General features: G+C 36.9%; 1 long non-coding RNA gene across 1 annotated transcript in view; it reads right to left on the bottom strand.

Annotated features, from left to right (window-relative positions):
- The window catches only part of LOC140479476 (uncharacterized), a 75,821-nt gene extending 58,703 nt beyond the window's left edge, over positions 1–17,118 (bottom strand). The window contains exon 1 of the long non-coding RNA XR_011961055.1: positions 17,013–17,118. This is a non-coding gene — a long non-coding RNA (uncharacterized lncRNA). The remainder of the gene's footprint in view (positions 1–17,012) is intronic.
- Between the last annotated feature and the right edge of the window lie 679 nt (positions 17,119–17,797).

Raw genomic sequence — 17,797 nt, forward strand, 5'->3', positions numbered from 1 at the left:
AATGCCAAGTACACAAAATGCACACCCAAGTCTGCTGAGGTCAAGTTCTCCATTTAAAATGAGCAACGAGAACTGGATTTCCTCCTGCGTACAATTTTCATCTGGTGGTGTAAGAGGTTGGAAGCCCATTAAGAGCATCCTAGACTTGGAAAGGAAATGAAACACCTGCCATGGAATTTGAGACATATTGGAAACACCTTCATATCTTCCTGTTCCTATCAGGTGTTATGCTGACCATTACATTGACCAGCTTTGTATACTTGAAGATCCTATTAATATGCTTTTCCAAAGGATAAATGCAGTGGAAAATATTAAAAAATATCCTATCAACCTGTGCTGCCTTCAGTGATTTAAATGGCTCTGGCTGAAAGCAAAACTAGTTTTGCAAGTTAAAAATATACATATGAAAGAAAACCCTAATTATCTGTTCTCTATGTTATTGACAGACATTTGGCTTTCAAATTGGAAAGAACACCTGATGTTCCTTCCTTCTCAGAGAGAAGCCTGTTGTTTGGACAGCTGTGGTCATTATCAATGCTTGACTGAACTTTAAGTTCTAATGGGTTTGAGCACAGTAGGTGATCCAATGTTTGGAGAATGAATGACAGTTTCAAGAAGCTGTATTAACAGATTGTGCTTTAATATGGTTTCTGGTTTGTTTTCACAAGCTAACAGGATTACAACTATTGCAAAATGTTTCACATACCACAATGCATTTTTCCAGTAGAATGATTGATATGGGCGGTTTTATTAGATGGTGAGAAGTTTATTTCTTCCCTAAGGAATGTAAAATATTTTTACTGATATTACATGGAATCTGAGGTCTGTAGATACTGTGTGGATGGCTATGCAGGATACATGAGACCATAGAGGTAGAATGGATGGCATGGCTTTCTGAAGGAACATGGAGAATATATTGGGGTGAGAGAGTTGGCATGAGGTGACAAAGGGGTTGTATGATAATGGGTGAGGAAGCAGAGGGCTGAACTTTAAATATTGTTTGGAACAGGGTGCTATTTAGGAAAGCTGAGGTGAACAAATTGAATCACCTTGCACTCACAGCCCTCACACAGGTTTATGACTTGCAAACCAATCCCCAGTACAAAAAGTCAAAAAAGTACAATGTAAAGTCGCACATGGGATGGATGTACAGTTTGCGGGCCAACAGAGTGTACAGGGTGGGTTTTTTTCAGGGCTAGAAGATGTGACCCTATGCATACAAATTTGATGGTGACTGATTTTGGTCTTTTGAATGACTTTATTTATAAGTCACATGAAATGAAAACAGTAATGACTGAAAATACTTATCAGGTCAGGCTGTATCAATGGAAAGAGAAATGTGTTAGCATGCTGATAAAAAAAATCAACAACCATAATAGTTAACCCTGTTTCTCTCATCAGTGATGATGCTAGTCCTTGGGAGCATTTCCAGCATGTTTGGTTTTATTTCAGATTTCCAGTATCTGCTGTATTTTCCTCTTGTTAGTATCTTGCTGACTGTTAGTTATATGCATCTGATAGATGCTCACTTGATGCACGTAACATTGCAATGTCTCAATCATCACTTTTTCAGTATGGATGTCATCACATGCCAACTTAACCAGGACCATTTGTTGTTGGGATATCCACCATGGCGACAATCTATGCCAAAGCATGAGGTACCAAAATGAAACTAAGCCATTTGTTGAAACCCATTACCTGGATTCAGGAGGAGAATATTGCTTTTGTTAGGTGTTGGTTAGTTCTGCTAGCTGGATAACTGGTTTGCTATGCAGAGTGACACCAACAGCATGTTTCAATTCCTGTACCAGCTGAGGTTACCGGGAAGGTGCAACTTTCTCAACCTCACCCCTTTTACCTATTTCTTCAGTTAATCAACAATTTTGGGGATATTAATTTTCAGAAACTTGAAATAACTCAATAAATATATTGTTAAGCTTTGTTAAAAGAAATTTCTTTGAATTTACACATTGTTGACAAATCACAGGAAGCTAGTTGTGTACAGCTGTCAGATTCTTTGTTTGGTTTTTCATTCATCAATGCCTTGGTGAATACATTTGATGTCACAGAAATTCTGAATTAAATATAGTTTCCAGAGACGCAAAATGTCGGCTATGAGAACATAGACTGAACAGTTCTTTGCCTAGTTTTGCCACCAGTCAGACAAAAATGATGTTACCGACTTTGTATTAATGCGACCTACATGTTTCCCTTATCAGTAAAATATATGTTGTCCAATGTAAATAACTGCAGTATACCAATGTACTGTTAATGTTGCTCGTATAGCAATCCAGAAGTGTGGATTTGATGACACAAGTATTTCAATCCGGGCGCTTTAAGAACTTAAATTCAGTTTTTAAAAATCTCAGAAGGAAAAGTAACACAAAAATCAGAATTGTAGTGCTACCCCAAATCTCAAAAAGGAAACAGTCCTGCTATCCTTATCTAGTCAAGTCTATATATAGCCCCCATCCCATATTAATGAATTTAACTCTGAACTTGCCTAACCTACTCAGTTGTTTCAAACAAAGGCAACTAGGGGTGAGCAATACATGCCATCCTTGCCAGTGGAAGCCACACCCTGAAACTAAGAACAAAAATAGTCAGACATCAGGCATCTCTGAACAGGAAGATCAATGCACCATTGGCAGTGATTTGGAAATCAGATAGCTTGTGACTAAGTCTCAAGAGACCCAAAACAATGGACAGGAGAGAGGAAATACCTTTCTCATCTCTCCTTTTGAAATAATGACTAATGAAGCCTCTTTCTCTGCTAAAATAAGTCAAGCTCATTAATTGGTGCAATGTTAATAAATGAGGGCTGTCAATAGGATCAGGATCTCACAAAGTAAAAAAACATTTAAAGCATGATTTCAACAGTAAATAAAACATTATTGAAAAGGGCCAGTGCCAGAAAAGGGAAATGTTAATATTTGAAATATTGTCTTGTCAGTATTTTCTGAAATATACAAGCTTTCCTGTTTATTGGGAGATGGTTGATATGCTTCAGTGAGTCAGAGAATTCATTTTTATCATCAAAAGTCTGGGATTAAGAGTAACATACTGTTTGATAGTGATATGGCAGACACAGAGGTTGTGTTCAAAAACTATCGCACACTCTGATCAAACAGTTTCTACTTTAATGCAATCCAGCTTTCCCACAAAGATCCTGCTCTTTTAAAATCTGCTTTGCCCCTTTTCAGGCCCTCTTCATTTCAGCTGTTATTGTGGATATGGAATCACTAATGTGCTGTGAAGTTGTATTTATAGGGGGTTGTTTCTGGCCAAATGTCTATAAATCTCTCAGTGGGCATATTAAATACAGAGTTCTGGCATCATGAATCCTTTTAAAGGGAGAATTTTAAAAAAAGGAATTTCTTTACAAGAAGGAGTCTCACTGTTAGGAATCTTCATCCATAGGTACCCTTCTAATGAAGCACATCTTTATCTGCAATTCTAATCAGATAAAGAGGGTTATCCCCTCCTTAAAATGGATTTCATGCAAATTTTCTTTTTAAAAAGCTTTGACTCACAAATGTAAAGCAGCAAATCACCAGAAGCAAATGAAACATATGACAAAACAATAAGTGCCATCAAAAATATTGTAACAAAGTGCAAGAAATGACATAAATCATCAGTAGCCTTAAAAAAAATCACAGCAATGATGGCCAAAAGTAAGTGACGCTCATCAAAAATCAACTGAACATTCTCCAAAAACTCTAAATTACACTGTGGGATACTACCAGATGATTTTTTTTTATTTGTTCATGGGAATTAGGTGTTGTTGGCTAGGACGGCATTTATTGCCTGTTTATAATTATCCTGGAGAAGGTGGTGTTGAGTTGGCTTGTTTAACTGCTGTCGTCCTTGGGATATAGTGACACACAGTGCTGTTAGGAAGGGCATTACATGATATTAATCCAGTGACAGTTTAGGAATGGCAATAGAGTTCATAGTCAGGATGATGTGTGGCTTGGCAAGGAACTTCCTAATTGTGATGTTCGCATGTATCTGCTGCCTGTGCCTTTATAAATGGTAGAGGTTGAGAATTTGGAAGGTGTCATCTATGGAACTTTGGTGAGTCATTATAATACTTCTGATAGATGCTATGCAGTACTGTCAGTGGTGAAGGGAGTGAATGTTAGATATGGTGAGTAATGCGGACTAGAGGCTAGGTGCCAGTGTAATCTAGGTTGAAAGGACTGTTGTTCTGAACTTTTTATTTCACTATTTTCTAATTTATTCCTATGATCTGTAATGTTGGACATTTTATTTCTTTACTTTTCAAATTTTGTTTTCCCTAAGAACTTATACTGAAGAATCTGTATTCAGGTACCTTGCACCTTAGGTGGCACCATAGATGGATACATAAGTTTTTCACTGTACTCATTTGAGTACATGTGACAATAAAGCTAATTCAATTCAATTCAAACAAGCAGTTGATGAGCTGCACTCATCCAGGCAAGTGGGGAGTATTCCATCAGTGCTATTGCCAGAATGTCAGGGTCCACAGCTTTTGCAGTTTTCAGTGTCTTTTTTGATAACACATGGAGTGAACTGATTTGGTGCCTCAGGATAAGGTCAAAATGGATCATCTATTCACCACATCTGACCGAAAATGGATGCAAATACTTCATCCTTGACATGCTTGGCTATCTGACTGATGAGTGTGGGAATATTTGTGGAACCTCCAGCCCCTGTTAGTTGTTTAACTGTCCACTGCTATTCATGACTGGGTTGGCAGGACTGCAAATCTTAGATCTGGTCCATGGATGTTGGATTGTTTAGGCCCAGCTATTGCATGTTGTTTCTCCTATTTGTCATGCAAGTAGTCCTGTGGTGTAGCTTTCACTAGGTTGATACCTCATTTTACAAAATGTGCCTGGTCCCTGACATGCCATCCTGCACTCTTCATTGGACTACTGAATAGTTGATGTGTTTGGCTGGAATTCCTCATTACACTATATGAACAGAAACATTGAGTTGGATTTTAGCTCCAGAGCCTCCAACCCAATGGCACGCAGAATTTTGGCGACAACCAGGAGTTTCTGTGTTGGGACCCTCTAAGAAGATTTTGAGTTGAAAGCCAGTGAAGAAGCACACTTTGGGAGCCCTGTAGAATTAAGGATGGTGGGCTCGCCAATGGAAGATTTAGGTGTGTGGTAGCCCCACTGGGAAAGGTGTGTGTTGTCACTGAAGGAGGAGACAGCAAGGTCTGAAGACTTTAGAAAGTTGAAAAGTTGAAAATTGAAGTGTAATCAAGGCTGCCACATCAAGAGAAGTTAACATCATCAGGTGGAATCCATTCACCAGATGGTGGCCAACTGCAATATGGCTTTCTGGTACCTACCAATGTCAAGGAAGGGGATGTGAAAGGAGGCCTCAATGATTCCCCCTGAGTTGTCACAGGGAAATTGCCTCCTTCAGTCTGCCTCAGCAGGGTCTGTATACCTTCTGGAAAAAGTGAAAGTGAGGTCTGCAAATGCTGGAGATTACAGTTGAGAGTGTGTCCTCCTGCTCCTCTGATGCTGCTTGACCTGCTATGCTTTTCCCGCACCACACTCTCGACTCTGCCTTCTGGAAAAGTCCAGACATTTTGTAATTGGCCATAATGGATACCCAATGACACAATACTTGGGAGCACAAAATGGTCACCAGACTTCTTTTAAACCTGCCACTGTTACACGATTGAAATACAGCCCATTTCTTCATTTTACTTGAATTAACTAGTCCACTAAAATTGGGATGAAAATAATTTCTAACAAATGTGTTGTATTGTCATACCTCATTTAGGTACTATTATCAGTGAAATTTATAACCAATCCATGAAACTTCACTCATTTAAAGACAAAATAATTTCTACTTAACATAGTTGCTGAATTAATACTCACAAATTCCAGTATTTGAACAATAAAATGCTGCCATACCGAACTATTTTATATTAACATTCCTCACGGTTTGACCCAGGCAACCAATAACTAACTTAAAATGAAAATTTTGTTTAAGAAATATATTTCTTTTGAAATGTTAAAAAAGAGTTGTCTTATAAGCCTCTTACATAAAAAAAATTACACATCCTTTTCAATTAATTCAAAAATATTTATTAACATTCATCATCATCGTGAAGCGATGTTTGAAACTTAGGTTCCTCTTTATTTTGTAATAAGTGATAATGTTCCTCTATCTACTTTAGGGACAAAATTCATTGTCAATTGAGACAAGCAAATCATCAACTGAGACAATTGAGGCAAACCACGTTGCTAGTCAGTTGCTAGTCATACACTTATAGAATATATCATTGATTCCTTTTGAATCAATGGAAGGAACATCTGGGCATACAACAGGCAGTTGGTCCATGTCTATATGATTTATTTCTCAGTTGGAGTTGAATTTAATTCCCAGAATGTTTTCACAGGTGTGGCAATCCATGCGCGATGGAACGGGGAGGCAAGAATGTAAACAGATAGCTAACCTATAGACTCAATGTCAATAAATAAATGCACAATATTTATTGGCTGACTATATCAGCAGTAACTGTTTCTATGAAATTTAAAGCAAACATATGCAGATAATTAATCCCCTTATTTAAACACAAGAATTTAGGAGTACGCTGATTTTGGATATATGCATAGATGGATCACTGCTAGAACAAAAGCAGAAATATCCACAGTTCAAAAATACAAAAGTAAACATATTAAAATTGATTATCAGGATATATTTTCAAAGGTAATAATATTGTGTGAGTTCAGATGATATTTACAAATCATGATAGCTGCACCAAAGCTAATTGATAGAATATTTGCCTTGTAATTGCGCCTAATGCTCCTCCTTTCTGTCGTGATCTTTAAACCACTGATTAATTATAGACGATAATTTTGCTCAGAGCAGAGTTTGTGTTTGAAGCTGAGAAAAGAATGGAAAAATCCGGGAGGTGGTCTTTATTGTCTCTGTAGGCAAAACCAGGCACTAGAATTCTAAAAAAAACAACACTTAACCCCTACCTATTCATTCTTTCATTCAATATACCTCTATTTCCTAAACTCGTCAAAATGAACAGGCAGAGAGCATGTTTCAGGTACTTCCCTCATTAATGTAGCAAAGCAAGGTCCTTTGTTATTCACTAAGAATTTCTGAGATTCCCCATAAAATTTTCAGACACCATTGATAGAGTAACCTAACCAATGTCCTTAAATGAGTCACTATAGCCATCTCACAAATCTTGTGAACTTAGATAATTTATGTGATCTTGAAATGGAACAGCTATTTCTTTGATTTTTCTTGTTTTGTGCTGTTTTTACCTCTTTTTAATGAACGACAGGTACTTGTGAGTCTAACACTGATGGTGTGTAAGTTGTTGAAGGTGATTCTGAAAAATAGGATTTACATGCATTTGGAGAGCTGAAAATGTGTTGCTGGAAAAGCGCAGCAGGTCAGGCAGCATCCAAGGAGCAGGAGAATCGACGTTTCGGGCATCAGCCCTTCTTGATTCTGATTCCTGAAGAAGGGCTCGTGCCCGAAACGTTGATTCTCCTGCTCCTTGGATGCTGCCTGACCTGCTGCGCTTTTCCAGCAATACATTTTCAGCTCTGATCTCCAGCATCTGCAGTCCTCACTTTCTCCTCATGAATTTGGAGAAGGCAAGGAATGATTAGGGATAGTCAGAAAGGTTTCATGCAAGGAAAATTATGTCTCACAAACTTGAGCTTTTTGAGGAAGTGACCAAAAAGGAGGTCTTCGACGAGGAAAGAGTGATAGATGTTGTTTACTTGGACTTTAGTAAAGCCTTTGATAAGGTTCCACATGGTAGACTGATTAGTAAAGTTAGATCACATAGATTTCAGGGTAAGCTTGCCAATTGGATACAAAATTGGCTTTACTGTAGGAAACAGAGGGTGGCGAAGGAGAGTTGCTTTTCGGACTGGAGGCCTGTGACTAGTGGTGTTCCAAAAAAAATCGGTACTTTTGTCTGTCGTTTATATAAATGCTTTGGATGAGAATATAGGAGGCATGGTCAGTAAATTTGCAGATGACACCAAAATGTTTAGAATTCTAGTGCCTGGTTTTGCCTACAGAGACAATAAAGACCACCTCCCAGATTTTTCCATTTTTTCTCAGCTTCAAATATCAAAAGTGGATAGTGAAAAACGGTTACCTATTTTACAAAAGGATCTTGAACATTTGGGTCAATGGGCAATGGGGTTAAATTTGGATAAATACGAGTTATTGCATTTTGGAAAACAAACATGAGCAGGACTGATACAATTAATGGTAGGACACTTTTCACTGTATTTTTATTGTAAAAATACACATGACAATAAATTCTAAACTCTAAATGCTTGGTAGTGTTGTAGAACAGAGAGACCTAGGGGTTCAGAGACAATTCTTTGAAATTTGTGTCACAGGTTAAGAAAGCACTTAACACGCTTGCCTTCATTACTCTAATCTTTGAGTATAGGAGTTGAGAAGTCATGTTGAGGTTGTACAGAACGTTGGTGAGGCCTCTTCTGGAGTACCATGTGCAGTTCTGGTTGCCCTGCGATAGGAAGGATATTGTTCAAGCATATTATTAAATTGAAGAGTGTTCAGAAAAGATTTAGCAGCTTGTTGCCAGGAATGGAGAGTTTGAGTTATAAAAATACACTGGGTATGCTGGGACTTCTTACACCAGAGCATAGATAGTTGAGGGGTAATCTTAAAGAGGTTTATAAAATCATGAGGGGCATAGATAAGGCGAATAGCAAAGGGCTTATTCTTAAGGTGGGGGAGTTCGAAACTAGGGGACATATTCTTAAGGTAAGAGGAGAAAAGATTTAAAAAGAATGAGGGGTAATTTTTGAAAACAAAAGTGTCTGATTTTTGAACCCCTTCAGTTTAAGGGGTTTTTTACATGTATTATTGTCTGTGCAGCTTGTTTTTTTTTTGCCATTATTTTTGCTCTGGTAATTTGCTACTGGTTAAAACATTCATACAAAGAACATTGTTATCATGACCATTTAGTTCTCCAGCTCCACTCTACTGTACGGCTAAGGGAATGTATGAAGTTTGATTCTTGCCTGCCTACTGACCTGCCTGACACTGTCTCTGATGACCCATGCATAAACTTGTCTATTTGACATGTTCATTCTTAAGAATTATGATTTTAGAGTAAGCTTTTACAAGCATTTTTATAATGTAGATGCACAGAAGATACTTCCATCTTGTGAGATCAGAAATGGAAGCCATAAATATAAAATAGTCACCAATAAGTATGTTAAGATATTCCAGAGAAGTATTCAGCATTACTCTTACTCCTAAACATTGTTTATTTCTGCCAGAATAGTTTTTACATGTGAAGTTATGTCACTAATTAAACACATTTCCTGATTAGAAGCATTGTATTTTATTTCTACCTAAAAGTATTTGCATGGAGCTGATTTTGCTACTTTTTGGGCCCTGGATTAAGCAGAAAAATGAAATGGCTTCTAATTCTGCATGTCCCTTCAAATGTGTTACCACTTTGGTCAGCACTCAGCCTCATTATTGTGTGCATTATTTTTGCTGAATGGTCTACTCAGTTATTTAGTTTTATTGCTTTATTCATACTTTTTGTCCGACGTTTGCATAATTAATGCATCTCATGGAAAACAAATATGGGATGCTTCCACAATTCAGTGCTTTCAGCTAAAAGAACACTCACAGCTAGTACACCTCAATGGAATAGTATGCCAATATCTTCACAAGCTGCACAGCTGCTACCATACGAACGAGAATGATTCCCTCATACTAAATATGCATTAGACATGTATGTTAAGACATTCCGGGCAGGACTGAGTTTTCAACAGCTTCCTAGTATGTTCTGTTCTCCCTAGTCTAAATGTGATATTTGTCATCTAGCACTTTGGAGTGGTTAATAATTTTTTTAAAAGTTGCCTTTCTTCTTACCTTGTGAAAGGAACACTTGGTTTCACTGGATCACTTTCTAAAATGTACATGTTGCCTATGTATGTACCAGACAGGTTAGCGCAATATGAATTAAGCACATTTGAAAGCTTCAAGGTCAGAAACAAATTTTAAAAAACACGATTATTTTAGTAATTTGCTAATGAAAACCTTCTCTGATCTAATGCCAGGAAAAACTCCAATTAGCAACGCACTCGGAACAACTCCATGTCGGTGAAGTACTTCAAATAGTAGGTTTTCCCAACTGTTGTTTTAATCATATTACTAATATGCACATTTAAAGTGCATCTATAATTTACATAATATAGGAGCTGGTAACAAAACAGAGAAGAATTGTATAATGCCTGACAACAAACTTTTCCCTTGTACCTCTTACATTCAATAAGTGTACAAGGGTCAGCACAAAGGTGCTATGAGATATGTGGAGTTATCTGTCTCAGACAGGACTCGAAAATGACCGGTTGAATAGAAAAGACTACTGGGACACATCAGAAGCAAACCTTTCCGCCCCTAACTTGCTTGGAAAATAGGACAACAACTTGCAAAAATAATAATTGGTGGAATTCTAATAGAACATAGAACATAGAACAATACAGCACAGAACAGGCCCTTACAGAATCAATGAAGAAACAACTGTTTAATTCCGAATCTCTAATTCTAAACAGTGCAATGAAAAATATTCAGCTTTTATAATAAGAATTATTATTGCTTTTTAAAATGTGTTGACACCCAGTTCAGGGAGGTTACATGGCAGGCTTGAAGCTGGGATCCATTTATATGAAGTTACATTAAATTCAGTCCGATATCCATTAAGACAATATAAACACACAAGGTTAAAAAATGGCATCCATTAAAATAATACAACTAAAATTATAATGGAAAAAGACATTTTAGAAATACCAGAGACACAAGTACTGACAACTGGAACTCATAAACAAAATAAATTTTCTGCAACTTCAATTTCAAAGTTATTATATTATTTGACATTTTTATAGAGAATTGCATGCAGTTTGGTATAAATCACATTCTGCTCATTCAAAAATGTGACAATATTTTCATAGTGTTTAGTGTTTCCTTATATTACATTATATGATTGATCTGTAACCATATCCATCTCAAAAACTATTTTCTTTAATTGGTATATTTTGTTGGCTTTTTGCAAGCATTTCAGAAATCAGAATAGTTGAATTTGCTAAATGTAACTGTTCTTATCTATATAATATTGATAAAATTGAATCTCACCTAAATATCAAAGAATACTGTGCCGTGTATGTGTTGCAGGTTTCCTTTAGGGAATCGAGGTTTGGATCATGACTGTGTGGCTTTTCTGGTGCAGTTCTGTTGGAACCAGTGAAAGCCTTGCAAATCGTACAGAATCGAAGGGACTTGACAGAGTAGATGAGGAAAATCTGAAGAGTCAAGATTCAAACGCCATTGATATAAAGTGAATGGCATATAAATCAAAAGCGACATGAACAAAACAGTTTTACACAGTGAGGGGTGAGGATCCGGAAAGCCCTGTTTGAGATTGTGACGATGGAAGATTTAAGCATAGCTTTTAAAGAAAATTGAATAATTATCTGAAGGGAAAAGATTTGCAGGACTATGGGAAAAAGGTTTGGAAGTGAGACTAGCTGGGTTTTCCTTACAGATAGCCAAATCAGAACCAATGGGCTGAATGGTCTTCTTCTGGACTCGAACAATTCTATGATTCCAATAGCACTGAATTGAGGTTCAGCAATGGAAGCCTGTTGCGCCCCGTTGCTGCAAGCGTTACCAACAAATCAGCAGTTAAAATTTTCCCTTCAATATCTCAAATTGGAAGTTTAAGTTGAAGACCATTAAAATTTATCTAAAATATATAATTAAAATAAATCTGTAAGTAAGATGCATCACGACTTTCTAAATTGAGCCATAAATCGACAAAAGAAGTCTTTCTTCAGCATACTATCCATACAGTGGATATAAATTGGAAGGTGTATCCTCATTTTGCAGATAAATTGGGATTGTTAATGCTATTTCAGTGATGGTGTGAACACTTGTTGTTGATCTACGGAGCAATGTTGATTGTATTCTCTTTTTGCTGCCATATCCACCCAGAATAATCCTGGCTGAAATCATTCCCTGGCCTTCAAAGTTGGTACAAAATTGATGTCAATGCTGATATTGCTTCAGTTTTTAAACCAGGGAGTGGTTCTTTCTGTACCTTAACGTGGAGCTGCTACAAACATTCAACCAACCAGCAATGTCCATTCAGCATTGTAACTTACGTTTCTTTTTCTTAATTTGGATTTCAGTTTGTTTAAAATACTTCACCAGAGAAAATAAATTATGAGGGATGTATCGCAGGATGTCAATTAGCTATGCCTCAACTTAAACTATCTCACAAAGTCAAATGAACTGTGAGCACACATCAATACTGAGTACACATATAGTATTCCAGGTATTGAATAGTGAATGGAGATTGTGAGTGTGGATTATCCCAGAGTGTGAGGCTTCAAGAGGGCATTTTACATTATATTTGACATTTTGAACAATGCTGGATTTGAACTATGTTAAACAGAATCACAGAAGAAGGCTATTCAGTCTGTACTTGTTCATTAAATGAACATCAGTACCTGGTGTTAATCCTCTGCCTTTTCTACACACCTTTGCATATTATTTTGTTCAAAACATTATCCAATATCCTCTTGAATGATTCAGTTGAACATGTTACCATCACACATCCATGGAAATGCATTCTGTACCCTAACTACTTGCTGAATGAAAAGATTTTTGCTCACTTCACATTTGCTTCTTTTGCAGATCACTTTAAATCAATGCCCCCTTGGTTCCTGTTGCTTTCATGAGAGGAACAGTTTCTCCCAATCTAACACGCGTTTGACAATGTGCTAAAAAGGCAAGTATTACTGGAGGGTCATATCACTACCAAGTTAGAAACAAGTAAGGACTCGATAAACATTTCTGAGCTCAGATTTGCAATAGCTAAATGTTAATAAGTCACGGAAGCATGGATGTGGAGTAAGATTTTGTTTCTACCATTTTGGGAGTAATCATATTTCTGCAATAATCTGAAACTTAGACATGTGAGTTGTGTGGCTCCAGGGATCATTATCGTTGTGCTTATAATTTCCCTCATGATCGTGTGGCCTTTTGGAGCTCTGACGCGTAGAATTTAAATGGTATAAACTTGTTGCAGATGGAGGCTGGTCACTGAAAATTCATAGTTCTATCATGTTTACTCTAAATTCCGCCTTCTTCTATACCTCCTCCACAGGAGCCATTTTACAACCCTGTGGGGTATGGGTGTCTGCTTCCTTTACTGGAACAATTACAGCTGCGTTTCCCTTTTGCTATAATCTATTTACTGAGTTAAGGCTAATTACATACATTCAGAAGTCACCAACCAGTGATCCCTATAGGCTCATTCAGACTGGAGTTTTACTTAATTGGTTTAGACAAAGTCCTAACGACTAGTGAATAAATAGGCATTGTTATATTAAAAGTGATGAAAATTCATGTCCTCTGCAGGTTTAATCTTTCAAAGAATTTCCTTTATCTATCATCGCTTCCAGGCATGTCATATGCTCTTTGCTGTTTTGGAGTGGGAACACACCCATTCCTAATATGCAAATAGTGATGTTGGACTGCTTTTGAGAGGCATCTGAAATCATTAAAATTTTCCCATCTTTTGTGGACTGTGCTGAATTTGGAACTCATTATACAGGGGTGGGGAAATCTGCTGATTGTGCCACGCTGTGGCACAGCGAGTTAGCACACAAATGCCACATTTCACCAGGCCTTTGGTTTGTTTTCATATGATTCAACAAAGGCCCAGCAAGGATTCAGTTAAAAATAACTAAAACAAGATGGAACACTGGCTTTTTCAGTCATCAAGCATTGGAAGGAACAGAAATATATTTTCAAATCCATGAATGAAGGCCTTTCTTAGGATTAACATTGTCACATGCGGTAGTAACATTTCTTCAATGTCAATGTCAATGTCAATCAGGTATTCAAAGTATAAACAGCAAAGAAAGCACTTTTCATAATTCCCTGATCTACTTTAGGGTGTTGTACCTTGGAAATTAACAAAAGAAGATAATTGTCTGACATCCATATCAATTTTTGAAGGATTTAATGACACACTCAAACGCTTCAGGGCGATTAATTTGAATTTGTTTGTTTGAGAAGGGCAATGAGTTTATTGGGCTGTCTGTGATATGTTTAAATGAGTTGTTCCTTTAGCAAGACAGCATATTTGGAATCCCATTTGTTTGTAACCCCTTTGAATTTTTTTTAAGGAGAAATCAGAAGCAGAGAATCTACTTTCCTCCACCAAAGGACAGTACATTGGAAAATGCAGAGTGTACAAGCAAAACCATATTGCATAATTTAAAAAGGACACAATTGTTCTCCAGGAAACCCCTAATATTGATGTATAAAATGTAGCACCAAAACAGCGTTAATTATTTATAACAACTAGCTGTACTAGAGAGGAACAGGACCCATAAGCTGATCTGCATTAATAATAAGTTTCTGAAAACATAATGTCAAAGCTCCCAGGTTGAACCCCATTCCCAAAGAAGTCTACGTAATGGCAACAATCTAAATACATTATTTAATAGCTACTTCATTGCATCTGGTACTGGTCACAATGAACAACGGCATGTGTATTTTTTTTCAGGAATTACTCTGTGTCTCCCTTTATCTCTTGATTGTATAAAGTTCATAAGTGAATATATTTGGTCGACACAGGCACTACATTATCAAAATACACCTCCACTCAGCTAGGCCCCTATGTAGTCATATCTATTGTAACGATACTATTATGTTCTGCGTACGTCTAACTTTGTACACGTGGAACAGCGCGCAGATGCCAATTCACTCATATAATTACAGAAAGAATAAATGACTTACTAAACATTGGAATCTGTACCTTTCTGGAGGTCAACAGACTGAACATAGCTCTTCTCTCACATAAACCTGTCAGTACACATATATACAAGTCTATAGTAAGTGGAGACTCACGATAGACATGTTTTTAAAAACGTCCAAATACCAGTTTCTCCTGAGGGTGGAGTACGTCCCCTCCAGGCCCATCTGATTTTACTGAATATACTTGATGAGAATGCCTTAAACCTGTGCCTATCTAAAAATAAATGAACTATTTATTTAATTTTTAATTTTTAATTTAAAAAACACTGAGATTTTAGGACCAAAAGACAGCTTTCGTATTAATAATATTATATCAGTAAGTAGCAGTGATGTTGAGAGGAAAGGGATCAATAATTACAGATACAAGTTATGGAGCTCCAAAAGTCAAAGCAAAACTTGAAGATACAAGGTGTTATATCAATAATCTTTTCCTATCCTGAACTTGAATCACAAGAAAATGACCATGCAAAAATGCAGCTCAACTCAGAATGTTCTAATCATGGGTGAAAGGTTGTAGGATTTGGCCAACAAGAAGCTCTTTGAAGGAAAAGATACTTTTAACCCCCATTATAAGTAAATTCAGAGAATATTTTATTATTTTCCTCAAGATTTTCTTCAGTGCATTTTGTGTCAGAATTCCTGTCTTTCTTTTCTCAAGTTTTATAATGTGCTTATTTCTTTCTCCCATACTGTCTATCTTCTTGTCTCATGCGCTCACTCGTTTTTCTTTTAAGTGGAAATAAAATAGAAATAATCAAATTACAGTGAGAACCTTGTTACAATAAACATCTCATTATATCATCCTGTTTTATTACAGTCCTTGCTGAAACTGAATATCAATCCAATCCTCTCTTCCAGAACTAATTTCTTCACCGTGGTCATAAATTTATAATAGTAATATTAGGTTGTAAGTTCCAACAAAAGAGGGAAAAACCATCATCAAAGCAGAACAAAGTTTTCAAAAATCAATCAGAAGGCTTCTAAAAGTGCATTGGTAGAGTTGGTTTCATTGCACTCAGAGTTCAGTCATTGATAACTTCTCCAGGAAAACCACACTGGTTGGAGTAAGGACACCATTTCTTTTATCATTATTGCACAATAAATTGATGTTCCTTCAATACCTTAAATGCTAACGGCAAAATCTCATCAATTTCACTGCAGTCAAAATAATTTAATTAGGTAGACTTCGTAAGCTCAGGAAAATACAATTTGCAAGCATTTAAACCTGAAAAAAGAGTTTACTCCATTTAACTAGAGCAGTGACGATGACTAGTGTTTGGTTTTTTGATCATCTCGAACTGGAAGTCATTCTAATTCCAGCCAATCTTAGCAAATTTTACCTTTAAATGTACCACAAACCTATGCTTTCTGTCTTCCTTAACTTTTTGAAAATGAAAATGTAATCATTCAGCTGGTGAATTAATGATGTGGACCAGAATATGAAGTTTTAACAAGACAATGTTGATACTTTTTCAATAAAGAGAAACAGAATTTAGTGGTAGCTTCTGCGGATTACTGATTAATAACGTGAAAATTCAACAATGCAATAAAGGTGTCTATGCAGACAGGACTAGTCAAGGAAAGAGTTAAATAAAGGAGACATTAAGGAAAGGTAAAACTTTGTTGCGGGCAGATATATTTTCAGGCTCATTTCCCTCCTGTAAATTTTGCAGTTCACTCCAGCCATGTTTGAAAAGACAAAGGTAGTTGCTTCACATATACTAAAGCTACCCCATCAGCCACGTACACATCTCATTTGGCACAAATGAACTGCTGCCTTCAGAATCTGTCTCACTGTCGTGCCAAAATGGACCATTCAATGCTATTTCTTATAATAAATACGTCATGACAAAGAATTTTTGATCAAAAGATTTGCCAGGATAAAGGACTATTGTGAACTAAATTTAGCAACAAGTGCAATTTTATTTGTACAGAAACCCACACCCCTTCAAAACGAGTCAAAGGCAAACATTATAGACAGCAGCAGTCTGCTTTTAACTGAACATTTTTCAGAAGTAACTTACTCATAGACACAGTAAGCCTGAGCTGTACATGCGTGTCTCAAAATGAGAAAGATTAAAGTGAAAGGACTTACATGTAGGAAGACTTTAAGAGAGTTTTGAATTGTTACTCACAATCAAGCCGGTCTTCCCTTCAGACGACTCATGTTCAACAGGAACATATTTCAACATCATTACTTCATTGCTACAACATCCCATCTGGTGGTCAATTGCATTCAACTTTCTTCTGAAGAAAAAAATGACTTTGTTTTATAAAGGACAGCCCCCTGAAACTCCTCCTTCCTCCTTTTTAGGGCAGGGACATGGTTAGTGGCTGGAAATAATAAGCCTTCTCAGATCATTCATGGCTTCTTAAAAAAATCAGAACTCCACCCTGGTGCAGTGTAGCCAGAGGATAAGGGACAAGAAGGAAAGGGGGTGGGATAATGGAAGTGGAGAATTAATTGCTGTCAATAAATAGTTTCTCTGAGACAGAATCACAGCAGAGTCTGCAAACTCCCACCTTGCTCTTGAACTGGCTTACTGAGCTGTGAAGTTCAGCAGGCTATGTAACTTTCACCTGCTGTGTGGGGAATTCTTATCGATGATAATACTTATGAGTCAGCCAGAGGAACCCCACCCAGTGTGGGCGGCTTGAACTGTCATTTAAGTCTTATATTGCCAGCATAAACAGACAATGTCTATCTTTTGATGACCTATATAGACAAGGATTTTCATTTTCTTCAGTTTTTTTCTTATAATTCAACTTTCAAAACATTTTATCACTAATCGTTCAGTGTGCTGTAAAGTCTAATTCATCAGCAACCTCATTTTAGACACTTAAGCAGCTAAGCAAACCTAATGGCTACTTGCATGTCTATAAATAGATTCAAATCTTTTCATTGATTTACGCCTGCCTT

The sequence above is a fragment of the Chiloscyllium punctatum genome, chromosome 7 (assembly GCF_047496795.1).
Source record: "Chiloscyllium punctatum isolate Juve2018m chromosome 7, sChiPun1.3, whole genome shotgun sequence".
Lineage (NCBI taxonomy): Eukaryota > Metazoa > Chordata > Chondrichthyes > Orectolobiformes > Hemiscylliidae > Chiloscyllium > Chiloscyllium punctatum.